At 45.2% G+C, this 14779-nt stretch overlaps 1 protein-coding gene across 4 annotated transcripts in view; it reads left to right on the plus strand.

The window, feature by feature from the left end:
• Window positions 1–3417: 3417 nt before the first annotated feature.
• Window positions 3418–14779, plus strand: part of NIM1K (NIM1 serine/threonine protein kinase) — a 29054-nt gene continuing 17692 nt past the window's right edge. Inside the window, exon 1 of one of the 4 annotated variants that reach the window (XM_082242093.1) lies at window positions 3418–3550. The gene's annotated coding sequence lies outside the window, so the exon portion shown is untranslated. Of the gene's footprint in view, window positions 3701–12501; window positions 12521–14537; window positions 14639–14779 lie in introns of those variants that run through there. The other 3 variants (XM_082242092.1, XM_082242094.1, XM_082242091.1) reach the window with 3 other exon arrangements.

Raw genomic sequence — 14779 nt, forward strand, 5'->3', positions numbered from 1 at the left:
TGCTTGTGCTTTCTCCACAAACTGCTCGCACCATCTTCTAAAGCTTTTATCTCCTACACTGAGCCACGGGTGATGTAAAAGTGCACCCCACCCGCCGCTCATTGGTGAGGGTGCTTATAAGGAAAGCACTTTTCACATACAAATTGTAAATTGTAGTATATGCTGCTGGGAGTTTCAATGTAGTAATAATAGTAATAAATTTTATTTATACCCTGCCCTCCCCAGCCAGAGCCAGGCTCAGGGCAGCTAACACCAGTAAAATTATGGTAAAAACATAATGGGGGGGGACCAATTTAAAATGCAGCCTCATTTTAAAAGTAGCCCATAGATTAAAACCCTAAAGGGAGGGAAACATAAGGGTCAGACTGAGTCCAAGCCAAAGGCCAGGCGGAACAGCTCTGTCTTGCAGGCCCTGCGGAAAGATGTCAAGACCCGCAGGGCCCTAGTCTCTTGTGACAGAGCGTTCCACCATGTAAGGCTTCTGTCCTAAGTATTCCTGGTTGGAACTTAACTCTTCTCACACTCCATAGGACTGACTTCAGAGAAGGTAAGTTAAGGATGGGGCTGTTATTGCGAAATACATTTTAACAAGTCTTTAAAAAAAAAATTGGGGTGGGGGAGACCTTGTCCCCGTAATTGTCTTCCCAGTGCATTTTTTCCACTGATGTCATCACTGCAGTGATGGATGGATGTCTAGAACCAAATACTCGAAGCTGGAGGTTAGTAACCAGAAATCTGCTCTGGAAAAAGATGGGAGGATAACGCAGAAGACACCGGAATGGAGCAGGGAGGCAATGATATCTGAATTCTCTGTTTTTAAAGTATGTTAACTTGGGGGAGTTCCAATGACTTGGCGGCATTGCAAACTGTATAACTAAGTGTACAAAATTAATGACAGGCTCTTATCAAGCGCTGGATCTACAGCATAAGGAAAGGTGGTGTTTACGCTTAAGTAGGCTAGAGGGCAGCACTGCGTGTTTTCAAGGAGGATCAGGAGCAACATGTAAGCAAAGAAGTCCCGGTATCTGCCTGTGGTACAAATCCAACATACTACCATTTTGGCTAGCTTTTTTGTGTGTGGGGGGGGTGCTTTGCAGTACATCTTGGCTGCTGATTCCTTCCTGTTTACACATCTTCGTTCATGGACAACAGTTTTCTTCCACACCTGGGAAGAAATGATATGCCATTGTGTGTGCTAATGTACTGGCAGCCACTGCTCGTGCTCTCATTGGGAAGAAGAGTACAAGCTATAAGCACAAGGAAACGATGTACAAAATGTTGTTGACGTTTTTCTTTTAGTGACTGGGTTTACTTGCTATGATGTGAGTTGCACTCTTTTGCCCCCTGCTGTTTCCTGCATTCAAATATGTTTAGAAACAATTAGTGCTTAGCAGCAGCAGAAGTGGGAATGACCACACGTAACATGAGTGGTGGTCCCTCTTTCAAGCCACCCTCAGTTTTTAAAACTTTGTCACCATCTAATTTGTGCAAGGAACTTTGTACTACCTGATAGCTTAGTGTTGCATCTATATAGCAATTCTTTCTTAGGAAAGAATATTGTGTGTGGAGCTGTCCATGGTTTCTAGGAACAGTGATTCCTTGAACAGTGAGCAGAGTTGACACTTCTGCATCCACCGTGGCTTTGAACCTACCCAGGGTCTGTATATTTTTAGGCAGTGACATCTCTGCCTAAAGTATACCTAGAAATAAAGTGCCACATTTGTGGATTTGGGAAACCTGGGTTTAACTCCCTGCTTTCAGCTTGCCCCTCTCATTCTCTGTTTGTGTGGAAGAGAGAATATTGCAAGGGTTTTGCAGAACAGGAAGCATCATAGCTCACTAGTACAACATCTGCTTTCATTTAGGACGTCCCTGGCATCTCCAGCTAGGACTGGGGGAGACTCTGGAGAGCTGCTGCCAGTCAGTGTAGACAACGCTAGGCTAGAGGCAGCAATGGTTTCGCTTGGTATAAGCCAGTTTCCTATGTTTCTATGCATGAAATAATACCAGAGTCTCCGAGTACATACAGAGCACATTTCCCTTAGAATTGTATATCTGTACCTAATGACTCAACCTTAATGGCAGAAAGTGAAGAGGAATTAAAGAACCTTTTAATGAGGGTGAAAGAGGAGAGTGCAAAATATGGTCTGAAGCTCAACATAAAAAAAAAACTAAGATCATGGCCACTGGTCCCATCATCATCTGGCAAATAGAAGGGGAAGAAATGGAGGCAGTGAGAGATTTTACTTTCTTGGGCTCCATGATCAGTGCAGATGGTGACCGCAGTCACGAAATTAAAAGACGCCTGCTTCTAGGGAGAAAGGCGATGGCAAAGCTAGACAGCATCTTAAAAAGCAGAGACATCACCTTGCCAACAAAGGTCCGTATAGTTAAAGCCATGGTTTTCCCAGTAGTGATGTAGGGAAGTGGGAGCTGGACTATAAAGAAGGCTGATCGCCAAAGAATTGATACTTTTGAATTATGGTGCTGGAGGAGACTCTTGAGAGTCCCATGGACTGCAAGAAGATCAAACCTATCCATTCTTAAGAAAATCAGCCCTGAGTGCTCACTGGAAGGACGGATCGTGAAGCTGAGGCTCCAATACTTTGGCCACCTCATGAGAAGAGAAGACTCGCTGGAAAAGACCCTGATGTTGGGAAAGATGGAGGGCACAAGGAGAAGGGGACGACAGAGGACAAGATGGTTGGATAGTGTTCTCAAAGCTACAAACATGAGTCTGACCAAACTGCGGGAGGCAGTGGAAGACAGGAGTGCCTGGCGAGCTCTGGTCCATGGGGTCACGAAGAGTCGGACACGACTAAACGACTAAACAACAACAACAACCTAATGACTCTGTACCTATATTGCCCCACCTTGAGCGGGGTGTGTGTGTGAGGGCATTGCTGCTCCCAGTTTTCCAGCTTGCCTCTTCTCTCCCTCCATCCAGTTTAACAATGCTATAGTTGTTGTTGTTGTTGTTGTTGTTGTTGTTTTTAATAGATTTCATGTACTACTAATTGCTTTTTTAAATGAATGGTTCCCCCCCCCGCCCCCAATGTGGCATTTCTTGTTTTTATATGTAAGCTGCCTCCAGCCCCTTCAGAGGTGAACAGGCGTGGTAATGAAGCTAAATATTATTATTATTATTAATAGCAATAATATCAATAACGATGAGTAACGAGGCAGGCAGAAATCCAACAGGTGAATCCTTTTCGCAGCCACGCCATTGCGCACGCGCTGCTAAAGAAAGCAGCCCAAGGCGCGCGGCCGGTCACGCCCTCCCTGCGAGCCGATTGGTTCTCCCGGCGGTTCTCCCTCCCCCTTCCTGGGGCTCCCTCCGTGCTGCACGCGCTCCCACGCCGCCGCCCCGCCTTTCCCCTCGTGCCTGCGCCTCCCGGCCATGCGCGCGCGCGCGCGCGCCTTCTTTGGCTTTCCTGGCGGCGGAGCGAGAGCGTTTCATTGGCTCCCGAGTGGCGCCTGCAATGAACACCCTGCGGCGCGCGGCTGCCCGCCCGCCCGCCTGCTCCTCCTGGCTCCACCTGCCCGGCAGGTAAGAGGCGTGCAGGGCGCTGCGCGAAACCTCCAGAGCTCAGCAGGGCTGACCTGCAAGGAAGGGGACGCCGGCGGCATGCTGAGGGATGGAGTGGAGCGGGAAGGACCGTGGGTGGAAGGTCCCGGGTTCAACCCCCGGCGTCTCCAGGTAGGACTTGGGGGCGGGGGCGGGGGGTCCCCTGCCTGCAACTGTGGATGGAGAGCAGCTGCCAGCCGCTGTGGGCAGTTCTGAGCTGCACTGAGTCCTGGGAGTCCTGGGTTCAAATCCCCACTCAGCCACCATGAAGCCCGTGGGCGACCTCAGTCCCGCCTACTTCACAGGGCTGTTGGGAGGAGAGCAAGGGGGGCGGGGGGGATCATAAACGCCACCTTGAGCTCCTTGGAGGAGACGTAAAAGGCAGGATATAACCCGCAAATATTTGGGACGAAGGGCTCCAAAATTAGGAACCCGGAGGTATTGTATGCACACTTGAAATAATGGACTTTGTGGTCTGCCTGCAATGCGTTCTATTTAAGTTGCTTTGGGCAGCTGCGGTGCATCTTGCAAATTAACTGTGGAAGCAATCATTGGGATAAAGAACAGGTGCTGAACTAGGTGTTTGTGTGTACACATCTATACTTGCCGACTGAAGTGGATTCTAGTCTACAAAAGCTCTGCCGTAATCCATCTCTAGGGATGCCACAGGACTCCTTGCTGTTCTTTCTCCTGGTGGATGGAGGAGGGACATAGTTTTATTATGTGGTGGATATGCAGCGTGTTCCTGGGACCACGTCACCCAGACAGAAACTCAGTTTTGCCTTGGTGCGTATGTCATCTCTTTTGTTAGTTCTGCGTCTTAATGTGGCAAATGTGGTCTGTTCTGGGTAGTAGTTGTTACGAACCAGCTAAGGGTTGCCTATGGACATGCATCCTGCAATCCTGGTTCAATCAGGTTAGCTCACTATCACTACTTATACATGTACTCTATGCCATCCATTCTGCACAAGATTGTTTTGGACAATACTGTTGTGCATGCAGGAAACCTGTTGTGCATAGAGTTGAGGACTGTATCTGTGTGGTGTATTTGTTTTACTTCCAAACACCTCAAAGTAAACACATCAACACATATTTTTAGGGATATGTTGTTGTTGTTTAAAAAAACACATTAGAACCCGTTGGATGAAGAGACCCACAACCCTTTTATGGAGGATGCACCTATGGTATTAATTTTTTTTTTTACTGCCTCTATTACTTAGGATTCCACTGGCAGACCTGCTCCTCTAGGACTTCAGTAGTCATCCATTTGGCCTCTGTGAGAGTAGAGTTCACACTAGATGGGCCACTGGACTGACCCTGTAGGTTCTTCTTAGGTTCTTATTCAAACATATCTCTCTCTCCCTTCTACAGTTTACCATCATGGGAAAAAACTTCTCGTTATTATTTTTAATGGCTACAGTTTTACATCATGTGTTTTTACAGCTTAATGAACCTGGGCTCCCTTTGTTACACATGTACCCAGTGAAAGAAACAAACGAACAATAATAAATTTCATTGGATTGACTTTGCTGGAAACATGTCCTGGGTGTTGTTGCTGTGCTGGAAGCAGATTTCTTCCGAGAGGATTAAAAGGATGCAATTTCTATTTGTTGTCCTGACAACCATGACTCCACTTCCCCGTTTGTTCATCCACGCAGGTTAATCTAATTTCAGGATTAGCTCATCAGTATCAAGCCGCAGCGGGGGAAACATCTGGGATCGATGCCATGGGATTAATTAAAAGGAGTAACACGCTCATATAGGGCTATTACACTCTGTAATCCAGGGAAGTATTAGCAGTGGACTTTCAGTGTCCTCAAACTGTGTTTTGGGTATTAATAGGATTCCTTTCAGTCTTATCAGGGGGCGGGTGTGTGTGTCAGTATTTGTGTACTTTCTTTGTTTGATACACCACTCTTTTTAAAATCATCATAATCCCAGAGCAGCCTACACAATGAAACATTAAAATAGGATAAAAAAACATAATGTTACAAAAGTTGGGTGTCACCGCCACTCTCTGCTGAGACTCCAGGCACTCGCCCAGGGGCTCTGCTTCTTTGGAGAATTGAAGACAAGGTGGCAAAGCTTACAGAGAAGCTCAGAGACAATGACAGTGAGAAATTTAAAAAAGATTGGGAAACATTTATTGTATATGTACAAAAATATGGTATACAAATAGAAACATTGGCAGGCTTTGATTAAACATTTGCAAGTGTTAAATAATGAGTCCAACATAGGCAATTTTAATATTAATGTATGATGGTAGTTTGTTAAATATTGATAATATAAGAAAAAATAAGAAAAAGGTTTTATATAAGAAACCATACTTATTAAGAAAAAGAAGAAAACATACTTATTTAATAAACCAGAAAAGGACAAGGAGGGAAGTCAGGAAGTTAAAGAGAACCTCCAAAATATGTTTATATATACTGAAAATGTGTCATGATTAAGGTTATTTATATTCTCTGTTTTATTTTTTGCTTTATTTTCCTTTCATTCCCCCCCCCCCCGAATTGTATTATCTCTATGGAGAATACTTGCTGAAGTTAAAATAGTAAAATCAATTAAAATTATTTAATAATAATAAAAGATCGAAGATGCGGCAGAGACCATCAAAGCTTTAAGAAATATGATTTATTCACATATTTGCACCTTCAGTCTGCCCTCCCAGTGTTTTGTGTGTGTGTGTGTGTTTTTGTGTGTGTGTGTGTGTGTGTAAGCACATGCGCACACACACACACCAAACACAAGGAATCTCATTCTGTAACTACCTAAAATTTCTCAGTTTGTGGGAACGGCAGCAAAAAACAGAGGTTTCTTTGCCTCTCAAGCACAGCGGAGTTGGGTAGCTTTGGTCAGTCGGCTTCTCCTGTCAGAGGCAATATGCCTCTGGGTACTGCTTGCTGGGAATCACAAGTACAGTGGTACCTCGGGTTAAGTACCGTATTTTTCGCTCTATAACACGCACTCGACCATAACACACACGTAGTTTTTAGAGGAGGAAAATCCGTAGGCATGCCACCCATAGGCATTCCCTCCATAACACGCACAGACATTTCCCCTTACTTTTTAGGAGGAAAAAAGTAAGTGTTATGGTGCAAAAAATACGGTACTTAATTCGTTCCGGAGGTCTGTCCTTAACCTGAAACTGTCTTTAACCACTTTAGCTAATGGGGCCTTCTGCTGCCGCCGCGCGATTTCTGTTCTCATCCTGAAGCAAAGTTCTTAACCTGAAGCACTATTTCTGGGTTAGCGGAGTCTGTAACCTGAAGCGTATGTAACCTGAAGTGTATGTAACCCGAGGTACCACTGTATGTGTCTATGCTGTAGGGGGCACTGTGGTGCTCAGGTTCTGCTTGCAAGCTTCCCATGAGGATCTGGTTGACTACTGTGAGAACAGAATGCCGGGCTAGATGGGCCTTCAGCCTGATTCAGTAGAATATTCTTATGTTCTTAGCTTTGTCCCTTTTGCTGAGTGCAGGATGCAGTTGCACCGGAAGACCCAGCTTGTAACTTTGCTGCATCTGAAGCAGCCTCCCAGTTTGGGGCAGCGAGGCAACTTCTTTCATCGCATAGTCTTTACTTCAGCAGACTACGAATAAACTCCCCCCTGCCCCTAGGAGGAACATGGAGTTGTATAGGCTCATAAATGCCTATGACGGGAAAGTTAGTGCTATAGGGCTGATGGATTAATGTGTCTTGTTTCCCCTTTGTTCTCTCTTGAATAATATGGACTCAGGATGAGGCAGACAGCTAATCTCTGGAGCATTAAGTAATTGCTCTCAGAACTGCGCCTTCGAGCTTGCCTTTTGCTGCTGTGCGCACATGTGAAAAAACAGCGCTGGGTTGTGGGAATTCTCTAAGGGTTATGGGAACTTTTTAAAGCAGCTCTTTCAAACTGAGGACCCTTTGCTTGTAATCTCACGGAGGAGCCCAAACCTCTTAACTGAGGGGTAGGCAATTTGCATCTTAATGGGCTCGGTGCATGCCTGTAGTATTATACTTGAAGTTGTTGCCTCCTTCTCTTCACGGCCACCCCGCAACGCACTCCAGATCAATGGGGCAGAATCTAATAAGGGGCTATAAGGCCAGTGAGAGCCCAAGCCTCTTTTCTCTCTCACACACAGTGTGGATTCAGAAGCTGCTTACAAACAACTGCTCCTCCTCCTCTTCTCTGTTTCTTGCTCCTCCTCTCTCTGGAACTCAGGACACTGTACTGGAGGTTTCCAAGCACCCTTTCATTTCGGGAACTGGTGCTGCTGCACCCAATCCTGCTTAGCTTCAGAAATGTCACAAAGCAACGTGCGATTCCAAGGGGGGTAGTTTGAACATATGTAGCTGGCGTGCTTTGTTTTGCGGCAGTGCCACAAGGCAACTGGCGCGGTTTGATGAAATGTGCCCTATTTTAGGCCACCCCTGCTTCCCATCACTCCCTCCACTGCTCCTGATGGTGCAGCTGCTGCCAAGTGGTATGTTAAACATGTCCTGTGGGAGCACCTTATCCAGTTCCCTCCTCTGTATCTAGCCTCAGTTCTGGAGCCATATTCAAGGGTTATAGAAACGGGGAAATTCCATTCACAAGGAGGCAGGGGAAGAATAGTTTCCAGAGGAGGGCAACCAAAATGGTCAAAGGCCTGGAAACGATGCCTTATGAGGAACGGCTAAGGGAGCTGGGCATGTTTAGCCTGGAGAAGAGGAGGTTAAGGGGTGATATGATAGCCATGTTCAAATATATAAAAGGATGTCACATAGAGGAGGGAGAAAGGTTGTTTTCTGCTGCTCCAGAGAAGCGGACACGGAGCAATGGATCCAAACTACAAGAAAGAAGATTCCACCTAAACATTAGGAAGAACTTCCTGACAGTAAGAGCTGTTTGACAGTGGAATTTGCTGGCAAGGAGTGTGGTGGTCTCCTCCTTTGGAGGTCTTTAAGCAGAGGCTTGACAACCATATGTCAGGAGTGCTCTGATGGTGTTTCCTGCTTGGCAGGGGGTTGGACTCAATGGCCCTTGTGGTCTATTCCAACTCTATGATTCTATGATTCTAGTTTATGGGGAAAGTGTGCTAGCCTTGGGTTGAAGAATAGTGAGCATGTGAACTGGGCAGCCAACTTCTTCTTGCTTGGGCTTCTTGCATGATGTAGGGACCCTAATTTTCTGCAGCTTCTACTTTGCATCTGCAACCACCATGAGTTCAGGAGGGTCTCTGCTTCAGACAGTGGCCCTCCAACTTGAGGAGGGTGTGGAGGAGGAAGGGGGCTGGATTTAGCACACTCAGCCCCACAACAACCTCTCCTTTTCTGCGTGTAACCCCCCAAATTTCTACCATGCCCAAATATGGCTTGATTGATCATGTCATCTGTAAGCTTTATTCAGGTTCCTGAGACTTTTTGAAATATTGGGTGATGAAAGAATTCTCCTGGTCTTCAGGTAAGACTGGTGTGTGGCACAATGGGCCTAGCAGTCCCCATTTGCCACTTTTCAAATTTTCCCTCTGCTATGTTGTTGATCAGGGGTCGGCAGTGTGCGGCCCATGAGCTGGATGCAGCCCATGAAGACAGTTTTACCAGCCCAAGAGCCGCCCCCCCCCAAACCGAGCTGCCAGCTCAGTGAGTCCCCCGTATGCTGCGCTATACCGGATATGGGGTTGCAGCGCTCATCTCGCTTTCAGGCCGAGAGAGCTGGTGTTTGTCCACAGACAGCTTTCCGGGTCATGTGGCCACCATGACTAAACTGCTTCTGGTACAACAGAATACCATGACGGAAGCCAGAGTGCATGAAAATGCCATTTACCTTCCTGCCACTATTTATCTACTAGCATTGGTGTGCTTTCGAACTGGTAGGTTTGCAGGAGGAGCTGGGACAAAGCAATGGGGAGCTCACCCTATCATGCTATTTCGAACTGCCGACCTTTCGATCGGCAAGCCCAAGAGGCTCAGTGGTTTAGACCGCAGCGCCACCCGCATTCCTCTAATTAATGAATGCCCTTTGTAAGAGTAATTAATACCCTTTGAAATATGGCTTGCCTGATATTGAAAGTGCATGGATTTAAAATCCAAGCCAGTGGAGGATGGAGCGACATGCAGAACTGTCAGCTTCTCAAATACAGTGCAATATCACTAAGAAGAAGTTAAGATGGTTTTATAAAAAACATAAATATCCACAAGGGTTGCGTCTTTGTAGTAATAGTTCTGCACAGCAGCCTTCTCCAGCGGTTTTTGTGCTCCAGGTGTTTTGGAGTATAACTCCCAAAAAGTTGCTATCAGCACCAGCTCACTGCAACAACTCTTAACTTTAAAACTTTTTGTTTGGGTTTCTCGTCTTGTAGAACATTGTGGGACAAAAGACATCATGGCTTTGACAGCAGAGGTAACCAGCAAGGATAGATGTTCTGGCATATTGCCCAAGTGGGAAAATACTGGTTCTCTTAAATGTTCCTGTGGATTGATGATAAGCCATGTGCTTTAAAGGCTGTGCCAGAAGTAAGAGTCTTGATTATGTCTGCAGGCAGGTGAAGAATAAGAAAATGGCCCCGATTCTAAATCTCGCATTTGCGAATCTTAACAAACGTTGAACTTTGGAGTATGAATACTACGCGATGATTTTAAAAATGGGTAAGGTAGAGTAGCAATACATCTTGACTCTAAAGACAGGATTTAAAAATAACAAGAGCCAGAACAAAGTAACTTGAACAGCAGTAAGATCTCAAAGGGTTTAATGAGAAAGCATGGTTTTTCAATGCTGCCAGAACACAAGCAAAGAGAGGGAGATAATCTAATCTCTCGGGGGCAAATAAGTTCCATGAATGTAATAGGAGGCTTAATTCAATAAAGGCACTCTTTGCATGTTGCTGCCAAACACACCTCAAAAAGCTGATATTGAAAGATAGGCGGGTTCACATGGGGGAAGATGGTTGTTCAGTATCCTGGCCCCAAGCTGTTTAGGGCTTTAAAGGTAATTAACAGCACTATGTGTATAAACTTTATTTTATTTTTTTTTAAAAAAGTATTGCAGGGAGGATCCCGGGAAACACAAGCCAGTTTGTTAAACATCTGTTCTGGGTGAATTGGTGGGATCATTTATTAAAAGCAACACCAAATGTAGTGCACTGAAGAACAAGCCTTGCTGCAGAGGAATCGGTGTGCCTTTTGCAAAAGAAAGTCCTGCCTCCTTATCCTTAACTGTTCTTGGGGTGTGTTGACAAGCACATGGGTAGGAATGGTCCAGTCAGTGCTGGATTTACATATGGGCTGAGTGGGCTGCAGCCCATGGCCTCCTAATCTAGGGAGGCCGTGGCCTCCTGCCAACACACACACAAGTAGATTTTACTATCTGGGCCTAGTTGCTTAGTAACGGTAAAGAAGAACGAGGCTTTGTTTTCATGATCAAATGCTATTAAATTTGGACCTCCCCAGGTCTCCTAGTCGAGGGCCTTCCATTGTTTTAATCCAGGCCTGAGTAAATTTAGCAGTCAAGGAGTAGGCAGATTAGTACCGTATTTTTTGCTCTATAGGACGCACTTTTTCACCTTCAAAAATGAAGGGGAAATGTGTGTGCGTCCTATGGAGCGAAGACGCCATAGGATTTTGATTTTCTTTGGAGCTCCTTTCCAACTTGTATATTTTTCTTCATCCTTCCTACTGATTCCCATTCTGTCTCACACTCAGTTTTCCTTCCCCTTCCTTAAAGAGGTATGTACAAAGTACCTTCCAGGGTAGTATAAGGTTGTCTTTATTAAAAGCAATGAAATGTACCTGTCAGCAAGGGCTCTCTTGTACTGTATGATAAATATAAGCTACATTTCCATTAATGGTGTTTTTTTTTGTCGGCTTGTTATTCGAGATGTTCTGCTGAGTTTTTAAAAAGCTATATAAACAAATGGTAAGGACGTGGTCACGCTGCGATTTGTCTTGCTGCTGATAGGCAGCCTGGGCAGGCAAGCAGGCAGAGCAAATGACACAGCGTGGACCAGGTGAGCTGCAGAGGAATAGGCAGGGCAGGCTGGGGCAGCTCCCCAGCAATGGTCCTATTCTACTACCACTGCCTACTTCACACCAACGCTGCTGTTTTGGCCTCAGCAGTGTCGGAGGCCAAGGAGGGAAGCCACAACAAAGCAGGAAGGTTGCTGGAGAGCGGTCCTACTCTGTTCTTCATGTTCTTCTGCAGCTCACCCACGCCATGTTTTGAGATGTCTGTAAGGGGAGCAGGGGTGCAATTTGGGCATTCTGTAAGGGAAGGAAGGGGTGGTACCCGCTGCTCAACTTATATTTAAAGTGTGCTGCAATGTTTTCCCACAAAATCACAGAAACGGAATTGTGGAGATGGAAGGAACCCTAAGTGTCATCTAGTTCAAACTCCTGTAATGCAGCAGTCAGCCTGGGGTGGTTCGTTTCTATCTTTTAGGAGACGCTGAGTGGGGAAGCGGTTTATTATTAGAACTGAATAAATGCGTTGACTAAACGGGATTGTCTTCACCGAGTTTTCGCACAAGGTTTTCCCCTCTGAGGTTTTGAGGTCCCTAAATATCAGAGGCCACTAGACAGCTGCTTAGCCTGCCTCCTGGTATATCCAGCTCTCCTGCTGCTTCCCTATAATATTTGGAGGCTACCAAACAGGTGTCATTACTTGTGGCAGGCTGATATGGGAACAGCATTAAGCAAATCCAGGGTGGATTAGTCAGTGAATGAAATGCCAGAAGTACTGTATTAACATGGATGTAAAAATAGCTTTGGCTATTTCAGAGCTTCGGTTGCTCTGTATTAGCTTGCAGGCTCCGTTCCACATTTGAGGCTGCCTGTCACTCTGATAATTTGGAACTCTGGGGGGGGCAAAGGATTCTGACTTGCTTTTTACAGAGGCTCCAAACATTTTTCATTTTGGATCAAAACTGTTTCTGGGTACAGAGAAATACAGTGAGTGCTTCACTCAGGATGCAGATTGGCTGACATTGACAGGTAAATGGAATGGGAATGGTGAGCTGTAGCTGGTGTGGATTAGGGCAGAGTTTGGGTATGTTCTGTGTGTTCAGTGGATTCGATGAACAGAGAAGCTATTAATTTCTCATACCTTAATAGTGAATGTTTTAGTGCCATTAACAAGTACGTTTAATTACGTTAGATCAAAAGCTTGTTTAATTTCACAGATGCAATTAACTTCGGAGGTTTTTATCTCCTTAATTTCTGTGTGTGCAGTGGATGTGAGGGAACGGAAGCAGAAAGAAAAGTGGCGCATTTCTCAGACACTAAATAATGAGCGTTGACATTTTTTAATGATGTTATTAAATCATGATAGGGTTAGGGTCCGCTCAGGATAACCTGTTTCTTGAGCACTCATCCTGGTTTGCTTTCGCAAAGCTCACATGGAGGTTAAATTATATCTGGTTTTTAGTGAGCATGCATTCAGATTTGTTTTCAGAGTGGTTATGCAACAATGAGCATGCATCCTAATTTGCCTGCTTCCCATTAATCATTCATCCATTCCACAGTTTTTGGTACATTTCATCACCACATTCCAAACCGCAAAAGCTCTGTTTTTTAATAAGTGGCTTTGTTGCATTAGGATGTACAAACCTAAAGTTCTGGTGTGCACTTTAATGTCTCCAGCAAAATAGTGACAAGCACTGTTTGTGTTGGATTAAAAACCTGCTTAATTTCACAGGAGAACCTCAGTGGCTTTTATCTCTCTCTTGCATTTGAGATTGCAATTGGACACCCAGAAAGAGATCCAACCCATCCTTTTTTAGGACTTGGAGGTCCAAATTTGCCAGCGTAGTGCATTATTGGCTTTCACAATAGTAGCTTATTTTAGGCTATGTTTCAAATGCCTACGTGCTGCATTTTGGGGGAGAAGTCCCACCCATTGCATCATGTGGAACAGTGTGGGACCGGGAGACGGGATCTTTTCACCTTTGTCCATTATCCCATTGAGCGTATTTAGGCACCAGGTTCAGAAGATCATGGTTCACCAGTCTTTTTATGGGAGGCTTGTGGATCTGCTTGCTCTTGGATTTGGTCTCTTAATTGCTCTTCATTTTTGTTGCTGCTGCTGGCTATTTTCTCAGTTTTTCTTTGGATCTTAATAATAATAATAATAATAACAACAACAATAATAAACCTTTATTGTTACTACACCACCTGTGTGCACCCCCACATACACTTGCTCTAGTGTTGGGTTGGTTTTATTTTGATTTGTTAGCCACTCAGATGATCCCATTTGAGACTGAAGACTATAGGATACTAAACAAATAAATGCTATGGTTGACAGCTCACTCCCATATAAGGACCAAGTGGTGTTGCTGGGGAGCCTTCTGGCCTTGGGTAAGATCAACGCAATGCCATGCATTAGCTCAGTCAGCTATTTCCCCCCTCTTTCCCATCCTCCTTTTGGCTTGAACACCCAACTGTATGAAAAGTTCTGTGCAATTTGCAAGCTTTCATCTTCTTACTTGGTTCATAGAAAAGGTATTGTCTTGCCCGTTCTACTTTTGCATTAAATCACCTGGGGTATATTTTTTATATTATGGTAAATGGAGAAGAAAGATGCCCCTCTACATATGGCAAATAACCCAGCAGACTGTAAGGGGAGGAGGTCATATTTGTCTCGTCCCTGGCCATGGAGGGAATTGCTGATCAAAAAGGCTGCTGTTTTCTTTTCATTTCTTCCACCCGTAAGCAGCCAGGAAAGTTTCTTCTGACCTGTTGGGAGCGTCTTAGTATTGCCCAGCTGCTTTCTCCTGTGATCTTTGGCTGAACTAAACATCTCATAGACTCTGAAGTGCTGAGGTTTCCCAGTGCCCCGCCTCCAGCTATCTCCAGCCACCCAGAATGGCTGGGGCAACCCAGTCAGATGGGCAGGGTGTAAATAAAATCATCATCATCATCTGGGTTGTCCAGGGCTTATTAGGCTCCCTATTATGACATTGCATGACATCAGAGCAGATGAGTCGATGGGAGCCACATAGAGTGACAGTGACACATCAACAGACCATAGGCGCCAGCAGAGCTGAAATCTCTGAAAAAGCATTTTGACAGGTTTAATGGTTGCATTTGCAAGAGCACGAGCAAAGAAGGAAGGTAGTGAACTACTTCAGAGAGTGTTATTGTTGAAGAACTAGCTCAGTCGGTAGAACATGAGACTCTTAATCTCAGGATCGTGGGTTTGAGCCCCATGTTGGGCACAAGACTCCTACATTGCAGGGGGTTGGACTAGATCAC

Source organism: Podarcis vaucheri (assembly GCF_965113315.1).
Source record: "Podarcis vaucheri genome assembly, chromosome: 11".
NCBI lineage: Eukaryota > Metazoa > Chordata > Lepidosauria > Squamata > Lacertidae > Podarcis > Podarcis vaucheri.